Source organism: Homalodisca vitripennis, unplaced genomic scaffold (genome assembly GCF_021130785.1).
Source record: "Homalodisca vitripennis isolate AUS2020 unplaced genomic scaffold, UT_GWSS_2.1 ScUCBcl_5745;HRSCAF=12625, whole genome shotgun sequence".
Classification (NCBI taxonomy): Eukaryota; Metazoa; Arthropoda; class Insecta; order Hemiptera; family Cicadellidae; genus Homalodisca; species Homalodisca vitripennis.
The window spans coordinates 14,394-31,971 of NW_025781850.1; the positions used below are offsets into that span (position 1 = coordinate 14,394).

At 31.6% G+C, this 17,578-nt stretch overlaps 1 pseudogene; it reads right to left on the reverse strand.

Moving 5' to 3' along the window:
* Positions 1 to 11,337: 11,337 nt before the first annotated feature.
* Positions 11,338 to 14,343, reverse strand: LOC124373501 (annotated as a pseudogene).
* Between the last annotated feature and the right edge of the window lie 3,235 nt (positions 14,344 to 17,578).

Below are 17,578 nucleotides of genomic sequence, written 5' to 3' on the forward strand. Positions count from 1 at the left end.
TATTTTAAATATTTTGAAAAATACTTAACCGACCCGGGACTTTTTGGACACCTTGTTAGTGATGCTGACGAGAACTATCCAAAGTAGAACATGGATACTTGCTGTAAAACTCAGTTTTCTGTCAGATCAATATAGGATGTAGTAGGAATGTATTGAATAACTTCACATTTATATTAAGAATATTCTTGGATAGAACAGACTTAATTCCATAGTAAATAACATTTTTAAATGTTTCCGTTATGTTTATTTAAATTATTAATACAGCCAGATGCACACTAAATGAAAGCTTCATACTGCAGGCGGAATTTTATTATTTTTCTTTCCTTGCAACTATTAAGTTGCATCTATATATTTTGTCATATTTTATAAAATGCTGCGAATGTTTTTTAACTCCATGATATGCATGTTCCTAGTAAAAAACATCACACGATAAACAAGGGACTGAGTATCAATTTATAAACAAATGTTCCTCAATTTACTACTAATAACAATAATATATTATCCATGTGACATAACAAACAGTATGTGATATTGCAATGAAAGAGAAGGATAAGCTGAAACTGTTTGTATTCATAGAGAATTTTGTTAAAAACCGATATCTGATCATACTATACTAACTATTAATTTTCATTTCTTTACTAAAGTTTGAATAATTTACTCATTCAAAAACGTGACAAAATATAACTGGAAATAAATAAACGTGTTGTGACATAAAGTGTATAAAATTCTATAGAATACATGTCTAAATAATAGTTAAGAAATTTACAGGAATATTTAAGAAGGCAATCCCTATTCAAACTTTCTTTCTAAGTGTATGAAATCATTTTTTATAGTTATTCTTTACATAAAAGGAGTTTCTAAGTCTTTAACCCTATTTGTGCACATGTTGTTATTGGGAAAGTATGAAGGGTGGGAAATAAATTTTATCATTAAATTACAAAGAAAACTACTTTTAGAGATCAATGAAATAAATCTTTAATAAGTGCATAAACATAAATCATGTTTGCAAAAAATAACTGCCAATATTTAACAATCATGTACAGGAAGAGTTTTCCAGTTATACGAAGTGCACATGTTTCTCCCTGTCTAAGTAAATTACCGTACATAACTCCTTTAGCTAAGCTGTAGTTTCTCTGCTAGTTTTGAACTATAATTTTAAATATTTGTGGGTTTGGTTGAACCTCCTGTAACTGCATTCTCTCTTGCAAACACTACCTATCATAGCTATTTCCCTGCATTTGTGTTTCATTGCCTACTGATTTATGCCTATTCTATGGTAAATCTTTCTATTGACAATGTGCATTTAAGGATCAAATTTCCATTGTCCTTTCTAAATTTTACCCTTTTGACAACCCCTACTATTATTATAATTTCTACTTTGCTTTTGCTTACAATAATTTATTGCATTAGTTTTAAATCCAATTATTTACTCTAAAAAACTAATTAACATGTTACTGAATCACTTTTAAAATCTTAGAATTGATATAAACATTTACAAACATCTAAAAGAACAAAATAATGTGATGTTGTTTATAGTTATGTATTTATGATATTAATTTAGCTTATTTAATAATGTAGTTTTTGTTACAATACATGGAATTATATTTTAATCTATACTTGTTTAAAAAATCGAATTTGATGCTTTAAATTTAAATTCTAAACTATAAATGATGCAATGGCAGAATAAGATTTTAACGAGAAGCAGCAGATGTTCGTGCTTCTTAAGAACTGTTGAAAAGGGAGTATTAGATTTTGACATAGGTGAAGTTCCTAATTACAGTTAGTTGTTTATGACCAATTAGAGCTACTGTGGAGACGATAACTTATTGTAGTGCCAAGTTATAAGAAGTGTGAAGAACATATTAAAGAATATGAACAAGGAACCTCAACAGAGTGTGTGTAAAAATATCTCCTTTTACGGTATTACATAAAAATCCATTTTTCCATCGTCAACTGAAATGGAATTTTTTTTTTATATTGAGTAGATTTATTTAATGTTTCCTTTAGTTTAACAAATTTTTAAATTTTGTAATGCACTTAATACTTTGCATTTATTTTGGCAAAAGAAACGTAATAATTATTAGAATATAAAAAATAACGTATACTTGTAATATATTAACATTACAATATATTTGGTGTTTGTGATGGTGAAACAAGATGACCATAACACGATATAATAAAAACTACAGCCAAAGACAAGGTAATGTTCTGAGAGGAATGTCTACTGTCCGGTCGGCTGCTACGTAACCCTCTCCACTATTGAGTGTAATCAGTGGAGAATCTCAAATTAATTCCAACCTGATTTATATATTACATAGCACTTTCTGAAACGTTAACCTCCAGGTCAAACCCGAAGAATAAGATAAAATAACATTAAAAAATATCAATGCTTATCTCCCCTATGGATCCAATTGTTACAAACAATTAGTTTAAAACTCCGTTGGTCTATTAGTACTCTCCCCCTGAGTTTTTATACTGAAATAGGCCCACCACCTAACAGGTTTACACACTGTAGGTTCGTCACTCAAGTGGATCACGTAGTTTCCCCTACTTAAAAAATAACACCGATATTAAAAAAAAGTCAGCAATCGGCCCTATAGAACCCCACATGAAATAACAAAATATTTTTACTCTAATAGTTAACCAACTAGTTTTCCACGTGCTTACGGGACAGAGCACGATCTAACAGATCTTAGTAAACTTTCCCCCAATTATTATTACACCCTGAATTCTTTTACACGGACCCTAAATTATAATTTATTAAATTCGATCTACTTAAAGAATTGGTATAGCGAAGATTAACGATAAGTGGCGCTTATGTTAAGACGAGCCTCTACACGCCCAACATACATAAACTCCTGATGGCGTATTAAACCTCTTGAACGGTAAACATCGACATAACTGGACCGTTTCAAAAATCTCAAATATCAACCAATCTGGTTCTCACTAAGTGTTAGGAAGCAAACAGAGCTACTAACCTCACGATACCGAGTACAGCTGCAGAATGACCCGTGTTTTCTCGTAGACGCTCACTATGTCTCTCGGTGAGGCTCTTCTTCCACCTCACTCACTCTTAACTCTCAGATATAAGTGGAAAGCCGTCGTTTTCCTCCTGCCTTGCCAACAGCGGAAACGGCTTGACAAAAAATAACACCCTTTTTAAAACGTCCTGGTACAGTGCAACCATTTATGAATAATTTTGGAAGCGCTAAGACCCAGATCACAAAGGTATGATGATGGTAAGAAATGAATATGTAATTGGAAATGTGTGTTGATTTCATTGTTTTAAGATATTGCACATGTTTCTTGAAGAGCTGAAATACAACAGGAGAATATGGATACGTTATTTTATATTCTAAAAAAATTAAATACAGAATATATATTCCAAATCATTATAACCTCAGTAACTGGGATACTATTTTTATTACATTTTTTAATTAATAGCCACAATAAGATTTTCTTATGAATAAACAGTTCTAATAAATAAATAGATTTTCTTACAAATAGCCACTAGTTGGCTATACCTTTATAACAACATTACTACAGACCTTTATCCAATAGATCACGGTAACGTTCGAAACCTCATAAAGGAAATTGATAATCTCAAATTGTCCTCATATTCTTCTAACCAACCCAAAATCAGAACATACCAAATCACAAATTACCAAATCCTTTTAGTCATTTTATAAAATATAAAAGTTGTTGTATTCAAAAATATATTCTACCATATGTATTGGGTTATAATTAATCTTGTTTATAAAGTTTTTATATATTAGTTGGCTATTTTTCATTTTAAATATATATTAAGGTTACTCACTGACCTTTATATTATACCTTCATGATTTTTTTATCTTTTTCATTGTAATTTTATAATGAGGTTGTTCACTTTCGTTTTCTATAATTTTTTCTTCATGGTTATATCCATTATTTGAATATTGCTTTTCAGTTCGATTTCACACTGTCGGTATTTTATAAATTTCTTCATATTATTAAAATATGTGTAATTAGATACTAGCCCTAATTCCTAAACTAAATCACAATAAAACATTGAAGCAACTTTAAATTACCATCAAGAAACCCTCTTAACAGGACAGAGATATACGTTTCAGAACCAGGAGACATTGTAAGAGGTAACCCTGAACAATCGATTACAGCCCTCACTATCGTACTTATCGAGATATAATTTAAATCTCATATGATGTTTAACAATATCGGGACACAGTAGGCTTCTCACAGAACTCATGTACACAATGATTTTGTATGTAAGGCGTTCTCTTGTGAGATAATGTTTTTAGTTAAAGAATCAGCCAAAAATCACCGCCTCCAACCGTTGTCAGATGGTTCTTGAAAGTGAAAAGATAATCTAAATACACCCCCGAAATTGGATTTCTATTCATTTGTATTGTATAATATCAGATCAATATATTTAGTTCATAGTTTTTTCATGCGATTTAGAGAGATAGCACCAGTATAAATTCTATTATAGGATTTTGTGGGGGTAACGATCTTTGTTGCCATTTTTTAAGTCTTATCTAATATTAGCCTCGGTTTAACAATATGCATCTACGTTTACTTAGCATAAAATTCTTTTTGATCTGTTATGTACATACCTCTATGTAACAGAATAATTGTGAGATCCATCCATCACTTTTCCCTAGCTGCTTTGACGTGTCAGTTATAATGACAGGTCTATGAGGTTCATGAGAATACATGAATTTCTCAGTACACTTTCCGGCTCATAAATTTGTGTCGTATGTTTCTAGAAGATTATGCATACACTTAGCTTGATTGTATGGGAACGATGTTATATTTAGATCCTTTGAAAGCCTCATATTTTCCATGATCTCCAATGTAATCTGAATCAACTAACTCAATTTTCTTGTAGGTTACTAAAACTTTGTATGTATTTTAATTTCAAAATGTACTTTATTTTATTTAATTTCTTTATTCGTTTTTCTGTTTTACTTGCCTTCGTTATCAACAACACCAAATAATGTAAACAGAGCAAATTTTCACGTAAAGAAATTGAGACTTCCTATTCACCGATGCATGGTGTTTTCAATTACAACCTAGATTATAGTATAACTAGCGTTTTAACCTATATTTAAATCCTTTTGTATGACCTCGATCGACAGCTGTTGTGCACAAACACAGACACAAAACGGATTTTGTTTATCACCAAATCACTGGAGAGGCTTCGTTGAATGCTCTGCCAACAAATACTTGATTATATGAAGCATTATATTAACGCATTTTTTATAATTGTATATATTCATCATATTTCTACTAAGAGAAGGTACTGCCAATACTTAAGGTCTCACAAACACCTCAACAGATCAAGTAATGACTGTCCGTCAGGAATCATGTTTTGACAATTTAAAGAAACAGTTTTATATTTACCTGTACATACCTTGCATTCCTAATACTTTTGTAATTACTCCATTCATGTATTACAAACATGATTTCTACGTATAAAAACTCTGTATTCTGTACATTAATTTGACTAGGTGAATGTAATTTTACAACTTGAGAACTTGAATTTTTGTTTACACATGTAATAAGAATTATTTAATCTTTTATATATAACCCATATTATACACATATTTGAAGCACACAAACTAGTTTATTTGAAATGATTTAAATGAATGAATTTAAGTGTTATCTCGGGAAATATCTAACAGATAGGCAAATAATTTGTAACGTTTAATAAATGCACAAATTGAATAAGCAGTTCATTATGGCAATTAATAAATCTGAGTCCTACGCTTTTTTTCTTGTAAGAATACTCCATCGATTAAACAATTCTATGCACTGATATCTCATTTTAAATAATATATAAATTGTGAGGTTTAAATTGTGTTTAACTGTTTGATTTTTTGTGTTTTCTTAAACAATAACTTTGTAATCGATATTAAAGCAACACCACTTTAAATAATAAATGTAATTTAGAATTGGGTGACGTTCCATTAATAAGTAGTTTTACACATTAACTCTAATACACAATAAAATCGTGTTCGACAAGTGTATATATACAGCAAAAATGTACCGCGCAAACCTTCTGCTTTATTTTATCGGATTACCGTTTGGTGATAATCGACTTATTATTAAGTATTAATAAGGTCAAGTCAGTTGGACGGATTAAAATAATTGGAACAATCTAATTTCTCAAAAGAATATCTGGCATGACACCATATAATGTAGGTGATGTATAAAAATACATTAAGTTTTTGCCGGATGTAGGCCAGCAGGTAGCGGTAACTGTAACTATATAAACAGAGGAGCTTGCCAATGTCCGGCCTTACACAAACAAACTGACAGCTGAAGTACTACCTGTCAGTTACCACAATGAGAGAGAGAGAGAGAGAGAGAGAGAGAGAGAAAATTATAGAGAAAGAGGGGAGGAGAGAGATCTGTGTCTGTGATTAATTATTATGTATAGTATTTGTCGTAATCGTTAAATAACTACTATTGTCATTCTATATAAAATTTTTAAAATAATGCACCGACTTTTGAAGTGTTCGCTTTAATTTTCAGCATTGCGTAAGGTATGGAAGTTTCATGTTTTTTACAGTTCATACTGAGTTTAGATATATTTAATTTATATAATCCATTATGACACGAAGTTCGTCCAGAGAGTCAGAAAAGCTCTCTCGTACATGGATATTCTAAAGGCAGAAGTATTTAGACTAAGAGCAATATTTTGTACTACCTCCCTTATGTCATTAAACAAATATATTATCTTTAAATATACAACCATATAACTGTGCATATAAACTGGATTAATAAAGTAGAAAACAACGCGCAAGACATTGGGATTTATACGCTTACTTATTTAACACACTGTTATCGATTGTATATATATAAATTTTTTCTGCTTCAGATGACTTCTTTCGATTAAAACATTGAATAAAATTAATCTACACTCTGCTCAAGATAAAAATTCGAATCGTAACAATTTCAACTCGAGTCTACGCACAGGCCATTAAGCCCATGGCACAGTGCACAGGCTCTTTTTCCCCATAATATTTTAAATTATTCAGAAATTACGTAGCAAATTTAATGCTGTTTTTACTGGGTATGCGTGAATACGTGTGGATATGTATGTATACACACACACAGATACATACATATATATATATATATATATATATATATATATATATATGTATATTTCAATTTATTTCTTTATTCATTACATTGAATTATTTAAGGTGACATAAGACTTTTTTATATTATTTTAGCGTTAATTTATTTAATGTTAAATATTTGAAGAGTATTACTAGAATACTTTTTTGTATTTTATATATATGTATATATATATATAAAATTCAATATACAAATGCTACATTTGTTATAATTTTCAATGTAAAGATTTACTTTTGTCTTTCTTTTTTTGTGTGGAAATAAACGTTATTTGATTTGATTCGAATATATTAAAAATTTTACAAGTATTTAAACCAATAATCCATAACCTCCTTGGTTTATTGAATGTTCAGTATCTGGAAGTAGTTTAAAACGCAGAGATGATAAAAGTGATAGTGTTTAATCTAAAATTGGAATAATATTCTTTGCCAGCTAAAGTGGTTGCCCAGAAAGTAATCTAAACATGTTTCCTGTTAAAAGCGGACTTGTGTTGCGTTTATTTTGTACGAGTAAACAGGTATTCATCAACTCTGAAAATAGATTCCTAGCAAACACTAAGGTTTGTTTAATTTTTATTAGTTAACTTTTATATTGAATTTTAAAAATATTTGTATTATAAATAAATACTGTGTTCATAATAAACAAATTATCTATCTGGATAAAAAATAACGTTAATTTAGAATATAAAAGTAAGAGAATACATTATTTGTATTTGACATTAAAAAATAAAACTAATTTTAACTAAAAAACAGGAATTTGATTCATTGATACATCATCATTTTTATTTATATTGTAACAATAATTAAACCTCAAAATAATCTGGAATCAAGAAAGATTATATTGCAACAAAATTATTTTACTTTTGCAAAAATTAAAAACGGCATTTTTTTGAAAATAAACTGTTTACATTAAGTACAGATTTAATAGATACGCTATACTTATATACTGTAATTCGCTGTGTACAGTCAGTCCTAAAAGTAGGTATCTAACAAATGGATGTGTTGTTTTGAAAAAGTTCATGTAAGCGCAATTTTACGAATTACTTAACCTTATATCTGAAGTGATTTTAACATCATCAACGCCAAAGTTGCTCTAAGTAAAGAATTACTAAAATAACTTTTTTTTTGACAAAACATAAACGAACTCAAAATTTAAAATTATCTGTTCTCTAGTTTCTCCTTTTCTAATAAACGTTTATTATTTAGAAATACCATTCAAACTTCTAGATTTGTACTTTTGTATATGAACTAATAGTTTATGCCACGTATGTTTTGTTTAAATATTAGCAGAAGAAGCTGAAGATAACCCTAACTGCATTTAGTGCTAAAAGGACATTTGTTCTTGCTTCCGGACTGATGATATTTTCAGGATGATTAAGGTTGGTTGAGTCAGCAATACCCATTCCTTGGAGATATCCTAGGGAGGATAGCGGACACTATCTCAGTCATATAATTTTGGAAGAAGTGGAGGCTAACTCAGTTCCAGTCTCTTCCAGACAAAGCATGCAGTAGAAGGAGCACCTTATGTACTAATAACAGGCTTCAACACTAAGGAAGCTCCATCTACTTCAACAATCATCCTCCGTAATAACCTACACTCATTGATCCACCCTTTTATCCCAACGTATCGGTTATATATGCCGATTTGGGACATCCGAGTTGTCCAGATGTTAAACATTGGCTTTGGCTATACCCAGTGGCTCTACTGGAAGGTTGCTAACCAGCCAGAAATGAAACCTCTTGGGGTTTGCTGGTTGGTTATACACTAAAGTATTACAAAGTAAGAAAAATCCAAACCTTAAGGTCTCAGTGAGGCTAGTATCCATACAAATCAACAGGGCGCCTAGTGCCACACCAATAATACCTTCTAGGACTGGCCATCAGATAGCACAGTGAACTGTGTTCTATATTTTTGTGTTACAGAGTACAACCATCTCTAGGAGGTGAATATAGAGATTTATATAAACATGAAGAGTACAACAATATATTTGATTTATTACTTGAAACAAATTTGACAATCCACGCATACGTAAAAATTACATCACATGTTAGTTACACTTTGTACCTTAAATCTCACAATACTTTATAAGTACAGTACTTAACTCATAATGGTCTGCAGTTATCATTATTTCACCCCCAAGGGGGCTCATGATGTTGGGTGAGTGAAATATTGTTACTGTTCTCTTTCGCCAAAAGAAAACCATCTATGGACAAAAATTAATCGTTTTATATATTTAAATTAACACATATTTTCTCCTTTTCAAAACCGTTTCTCCCTTAAAATTAAAATTATTCGGAATATTTAATGTCACCATATATGCAAAAAACTATTGAAAAGCTATGAATTACACAGTTTGAATTTAAAAAGTAATCAATAATAATACAATCTAATATTATTTTATTTACAGAAAATCACAGTTTTCAATAATCTCCATTACTATACATAGTGGTATCCCGTAATTATTAAACGGGAATATATGTTCAGCTTCATTGTATAGTACAAAGAATTTATGCAAACTTTGATACATAAGATTATGAAAATTACCATCAATTTTAATACAAGGACTATACAATTCACATGACAATAAATGAAATCATTAACCTTTTAATTAGTAATAAATATGTTTTAAAGATTTATAGTTTGTCAATACTTTCTAGTCGTTTACCTATGTCTTCGTCCATATACACGCAATTTTAAAAATACGTTACAAATATTTAAATCTTAATGTAAACAAATAATAGTTCTTTCATTACTAACTTTTATTTGAATTATTATTAGTAAGTCCATTAAAAACTATAAAATTCATCAAATTAACCTGGCAAAAGGTAATTCTCAATTATTTATATAAGTATTTACATATTTTTGGCATATTCAATATATTTTAAATTTAAATTATCAAACATTGCGTAATTTTTTTTTATTTTTAGATAAGTACATGAGAAATTGGATAGCGGAAAATGGGAGATAGACAGTACTATATCTCAGTCACTTTGGAAATAATGGGGACAAGCTCAGTTCGAGTCTCTTTTAAACCAAAGCTGATAGAAAGTAAACCCTCAATTTCTTGGCTATTAACTCATTTAACACGAGGAGACCCACCAAACTCCTAAAGTCATCGTGCATATACTGGAAATCCATCAGTAAGCTTTGCAGATTTAAGTGAGACATCGGTTTTTCAATACTCAGTGTAGGTTTAAACTGGAATGTATATACTGATCCTTTTGAAAAATTGAGCGAAACATAATCAGAGTTTAGCGTAAACAGTTTTTTTCATAGATAAAAATATTTTTGATTTGGCTAACTTCTATAGATACAAAAATTAACCATGGGATGCTTTATAAAAATCGTACTGTAATTAATAAAATAAATTTTATAGTACGTATTATGCCCATGAGTTTGCGAAAGAACATCACTCAAATACTGACTGTATAATATAAGGAACATTAAATAATATTATACGATATTATTTTAATACTACTCTTCGTTCTTTTCAAAACCGTATGTGAAAACATTATTTAGAAGTTAAAAACAGAATTAAAACAGCCTAGAAAGTTGTTATATTTATACATAGAAAAAATTAAATTCATCAGTGGAACATATAGAGACCATTTCATATAAGACATATATACAACATATATGTAACAATATATCATATTAAATATCATTTATATAATTTGGTTACATTAATTTTTACAAATCACACCAACATTATGAAAAATATTCTTTCAAAGATATTTCATTATACCTGAAATGTAGTAAAAAAATTTAACATGAACCTAACAAATATTTGATGCTGAGACTAGATTTTCTTTGCAGTGAAACGTATTATTCAAAGAATTCGTCAACTACTAATACTTTATCGTTTTTACATAGAGCTTAGTCTACAAATAAAGTTTTTTCAGTCGAAGAAAGAAACACACGTCATAAAACATTTTAGTAATACATATATATTTCCTATAAAATGCCGAATTGAGCAACATAATCGGAGGTTCGCCCGATTCGTTATTTTTACACTTAAACACTAAAAGCGCCTTTATCCAGACTTGGAGCCAACAAATATTGTAGACAAAAATATGTAATAGTAACTTATCGTACCACTTTAAAGTGGAAACAAGGCCGTGTTGAGAGGTTCACAGGAAAGGCAAGAGGGAAGGACTAGAGAGATGTGCAGGGAACCCTCTTGCTAGCTCGTCGCTAAACCTGGGTCACCTGAGTAGTAGTGTAGTTATTGTGACCATTGTTTTCCACTTGAGGAACAGGTAGCCACCTCGGCCTGAAGAGCACACTGAACGTAGTCCTGAACTGTCTACTCATCGCACAGTAGAGGATAAAGTTGATGGCCGAGTTTTTATAAGAGCCAAGATGTCCATGACCTCTCCTAGTTTGTTGTAACAGTCTCTGAAGAACCTCTGGCCGAGCATCACACTCAACATTCCTAGAATACCCTGAGGGAACTCAGTGAGCAGGAAGAGAAGCAGGACAGCCAGCAACATCCTGGTTGTGCGATCCGTCTGACGTTCCTTCTCCCATGAGACGAGTCGTCTTCCTGCTGCCACTGGTTAACTTCTCACGTCGCCTCTTGGTGTCTAACAACGCACAGATGAGTCTGAGACTTAGTACTGTCAACGCGATACAAGGTATGATCTTGATAACTACGCTGTATACCCAGAAGTTGATGTCCATTAATAGGTTGTTGTTGGCTTTCCCCATCTCGCTGAGGTCTACTACATATAAGGTCGTGTTGTACGCTGTAGTCGAGTTGGGCTGGGCGTCATTCCCGTCCTCGTCGAGTAACGCTATCTTAGGCTCGATCTCGAAGGCGAGATAGAGTGGTATGCACAACAGGGGGCAGAAAATGTAGCCACATATTATGACCGCAATGGTTTCTTTGCATGCCACACCATTCCCGATTACGTTGCGGGTATGCCACCGCGATGTACCGCCACACAGCCAAAGTCACTGTCAGCCATATCGATATCGTGTGGCAGACCTGGGACACCTGGCGCGTGCAACAGCACAAACAACAGCCCAGCCATACGAGAACCGCTCCCTTTTGGGTCGCTGTGGAAGATACATGTGGCAGGCGAAGGGGATATACTCCAGCATGACCAGGAGGTCAGCCACAGCTAGTCCGGTCAGTATGACGTTTGGTGGGAGAACTCATCTCTCGCCGAGTGAGGACAGCGATGTTGAGTACGTTGGCCACGGAGCCGAAGACACAGACCAGCAGACTGACGTAGCCGTGGGCCTGGCGGTAACCGGCGTGGAAGTGCTCCAACCCCGGGCCGCAGTAACGCACGTCACCCGCCACTAGAGTTCATTTGTCACGTTCATCTTGGCACACCCATCTGCATACTATCTGTAATATTAACCAAAAGGTAAATTATATTCCACTATATGTATTCTTCACTTATATTTAATAACTCTGTTATTAGTGATATATACTGCAAAGAGAAATTCAAATTGTTTGCCAATATTTAAAAATTAATTTAAAGTAATTTGAAGAGTCTAACAGAATAAGGCGACGAACCGAAAAAAGTGTGTATAAAACTAGCTGTTACCCTCGGATTTGACCACAATTTCCTAGGTTTTTACACTTGTGTGAGCATTCCTGGTTCCAGTGAATTACATTGCCGACGCTAATGTTGAGTTTGCCTTTTTTCACGATCAAGAAAATATGTTAGGAAGTTAATATTTATGGTCATTGTAATTTACTTCGATGTTAGTATTTTTCCACTGCTGATTTTGCGTTTTTTTCTGATAAAGATCATATATATAAATACACAGCTCTGAGAACTCTCCTTTGTCGAATGGCAAACTAATTTATATTTCATAACAGTCTTTAAAACAAAAGTTTAAACTATGTTGTGTCATATCTGCACTGCCAACAGTTACCCGCTCCTTTGCAATTTAGTAGGCGATTCATGTGTATGACCACCACTGTTGGGTCGAGTGAATTATATTCCGATGCCCATGTTGAGTTTGCCTTGGTGCCACAATCTAGAAAATACACCAACCAGTTTCTATTTTGGCCATTCTAACTTACTTTGTTCGATATTAACATTGTCTTTTTAAATATTACACGTTATTTGAAAAAAAAACAACTTTGAAAAATTAACAATGACACTACGAGTGTTTGTTTATTAACCGAAAAATATTATTAATGATTTAGAGCTGGAATAAGTACAATTAGTTCAAAATCATAGTCGAGCCAAGTTTAATCTAGCATATTTCTTGCAGACTGCTTCAAAGGGAGTCTTCGGTGTCAAAGTTGTGTCCATCGTATGTTTTGGGGCATTTTATAAAATAGTATGAGTTACTTATGTAATTGCTGAAATATAAAACTCCATTACAAATAATTGAACTCACGATAAATGTAAATTAATTATTAATTATAAACAATGTATCGTCATAACAATTCACTACATTAGAAAAATTTTTTTTAATTAATATTTCACAACTTTATTTTATTATTATTTCACAAAAAAGACACCAAGGTGGGGTTTTTGTCGATATTTTAAAAGACTTGTGGGACGTAGACCGGAGGAGATTTTATAAATAAAAAAAGGCTTATACTCATACCTGGGATCTTAAGAATGTTCAATGTGAAATTTTAGCCAAATCGTTTGAATAGTTGTATTTCGTAAAAAAACAAAACAATCCAATTATAGACACTTTCATATTTTTTAATATTTTTAGTATTAGCATTTTTAGATACCGTTTTTGAGTAAAATGCGACAGGTAGTTGATTTTATGTAAGGTATGACAGAAAAATCTACTTCATTTCACTAACAAACAATAATTCAAATAATATTAAAAAAATTTGGAAAACTACTCAATAGTGACCCATGTTTTATAAATTGAATTATGTAGCATTTTAGATTTTCGGTAGGCTGAGATTTTCTCGGAGCCACAACAAAATTTTATAAAGATGGATGTTACACGTACAGGTACTTTTATTACAAAGTAGTTGAACACTCAATCTTTAAGTGTTTAAGTCAATCAGAAATGGATTAATTTAATACATCAGAAATAAGCGCCTTTAATTAGTGTTTGGCTCTTTAATATTCGTAAATGTTTGTAATTACAGCCTATATTTTGCAGGCACTATAAAAACTTTTTATCTTTTATCTTACAACTTTTATTTATAACTGCGTAAATTTGTAACTGTAAAGGTTTCTAGAACTCACCTGAAGACATTACAAGAAATTTCAATAACATTGGTCCATGCATTTAGGAGTAGTTCAGTGACATACACATGCACTCAAGAAATATATATATATATATATATATATAATATATATTATATATATATATATCTAGTAACCTATTAGTAACTAGGACAGTTGTCATTAGTATCTTGTATCGAGTAGGAATATTCTGACCAGTACATTATTGTTAATATTATTACTTCCACTAGTAATTTCATTTTATTCAAATAATCCTTAACGCATTAAAATTAAAACTATGTTTTTGGATGAATTGGAAAAACATCTAAGAAAAGAAAAGCACAATAAAAAAGGTTAGTTTTATTTAGAACGTTATTAATATTATTATACTTGTATTAGTTAGTGCTTATCAAACTATTTCGATGATTTTTTCGCAAGTTACATGTGCTACAGCGTTTTAATTAAACTTGTTTTCTCTTACCTCGATCATAGTTAGATGTTAGGTTTTTTTGTACAATAGAAAAAGAGATCAGATTCTATATATTTAAACAAATTTATTTTTCCATCGCTAAAAGTTAGTAAATGTTCGTGAATCTTTTGTCTACTAATTATAATTTTTAGTTAATTAGTGTAGTGTAGCCATAACTTCAAACGGCGCGTAACGAAATAAAGCTCTAAGTTTGGGCGTACATATTTATAAACACTTGTATGAACTTAGTTAGATTACAAATTTGAAAGTAAAAACGCCTGGAGAAGGAGTAATATTTGGAATAGACTAAGCAAAATCCAAATAGAGGAAAAATATAATGACAGAAAGATGGTGTAATGTAAGCCTAAGTGAGTGATTGGTATGATGACAATTATTAAACATTTTATCAATTATTTAAAGGGAAAGAAGACGGTAAAGTTTTTATGGAAGTTTGCATATAAAATAAACGGAAAGCTAAATAACACTGGTAATTGTCAATAGTTTACTATAAATTACAGGAATCATGAATGTTACCGATATATTGAAATCTTACATCGCTACTAGCTTTGTTGACCTTTTGAGGTTTGCAGAAAATGTAAACAACTGAAACTAATTAGTGAGCTATAATAAAGTCACTAAAAAACATGACTTTAGATTAAGTGTATTTGTCACTCACCTTTCGTAATAGACACATTGACTAGAAAAGGAGATAAATAATTGACCTGGATCCATTTGATAATTGGATGGTCTGATACCAAAGTGAACCAACTCCATATTTTTAATTTTTTCAGTACGAACAATAATAGATTTTCAATGTTTGATGCTAAATAGCACTTTGAAATTGAAAAACATATTGTTGTTTTGTGATAATCTGAAAAGTTACACTAATTTGTAACTTCATAATTACTGAAAAAAATTAATATAAAACTCAGCAAGGGAATGAAAATATTTTTTCAAAATTTTTTTGTACTGACATGGTTCAGTCTGGTTCATGAAACTTACCATTGCACCATGGGTGCTTCAGTGAACCAATATTTTATATGTAAAATAAGTTACTTAAAATATATTTTTCTTTCATCTTTAAAATTACTGAATTGTATCTAAAATGTTTCTAAGGTGGATTTTTACTTCTAAATTAGGGAGGAATAATAAGTTCATTACTGATTTTTCATTCTGATTTTTATTATTTAAAAAGTGAGAAGACCAAACAAACACAGTATTAACAAAATTAAAAACAGGTCAAATTTAATAAAACTTATAGATTATCAACCCAATTCTTCATCGTTGATTTCACTGGTAGTTTATTTCCTGTTTCTGGAACAAGTCTTCATAAAATCCATGGTGAATAGGTGGCACAAGTTCTAACATTGATTTTAAGTCAGCCTTTTTTCAGAAGAAAGAGGTTTGCCGTTAGGATTCTTTGTGACTAAAGGAAAGATGGTGAAGAGGAACTTGAGTCTTACTGGGTTCAGACCTCTTGGGTTTTCAAGGGTTTTTGATTTCTTTTTTTGGAGCCGTTTACTGAGAGCTGATTGAGTGGTACTCAACATCACTATTGTGTGTGTGTACTTATAATACATGACATAAGGATGACTTTGTCTTACACATAAACTTCTGATCTTTAAACCATTCAAACTTTCTCTCCGTCACACTCTTTTCTGTTTGTAAGAGCTGCGCAAAACTTGATCAGTAGTTATCAAATCTGTTGTTTCCTTTATAGTAATGACTTCAAATGCTTGCTTCTTTGACCATACATCCCTTTATTATTTCAGCAAAGCTGTTTGTGGGACATAAATGTATTCGTGTCTTCTCATGCTTTTTTCTATGTGACCAAAATCCGTGTCGTTTGGCAAAAAACTGTGGCCTGGTATGGGAAATTTTTGCTCAATTTCTTTAATGTTGTTTTAAAGGGTTTTTGCACTAGTTCGCATGAGTAGGGATAACCATTTTTGAAATTCCTATTCTGGCCACCACATGAGTCGCACCACAACACAATCTTTTCTTTTGTAGGATGGTCAGAAATGTATTTCAAAAGGCAGGATCCAATTTCATCTGGTCCCCTTCCTCCTTGACATTCATTCCAAAGGTGCATTGTTCCTTTTGACGAGGCACAGTCATGAACGGCCTAAATTATAAACGGACAATTGCCTCTTATAATATGCTATTCCCTGTAGGAACCTTTGGCAATGAGAATGTCTTCTGTAAATCAAAAGTTAAAACGGTGCATTCGCCGTTTTTAGCAAATTGCATGTCCCGCTTCATTTCATCTCTTGCTGCATTTACTTTTTCTATGGTGAAGCTCAGTATTGGCCAACACTTGATTGAGTTTCAATTTTTTATCTGCAGAGTCTAGTTCACTCTCAATCGCTTTCTTCTGGACATTATATGAATCGCACACTTTACAGGTGTCCTTATGAGGTGTCTTAAAACCTAAATTGAAGTCTTTGTAAAAAGATTTTTTCATACATTGACTGAGACACAGTCTGATCTTTAACATTATCAGCTTTCCATTTTTTGGGCATATAACCTATACATTAGACTTAAATTTAATTCAGCCCCTAAATACTTTTTGTTTGGATTATCTTTGCGACTGTAAATGGCTAGTGTAAGGCAGGAAAAGATGATATATGATTTTTTAACAGAGTTAATTCGTTCATCTGATAGTTTGTTATGAGGCGTATGTTTACCTCTTTTGTCTACAACCTCACCACGACTAACTTTCATCAGTGAGCGATGAATCTTCGCGCTATCTATTTTTAAGTGTTTTTTATATAAACATACTTTTAACAAATCCTGA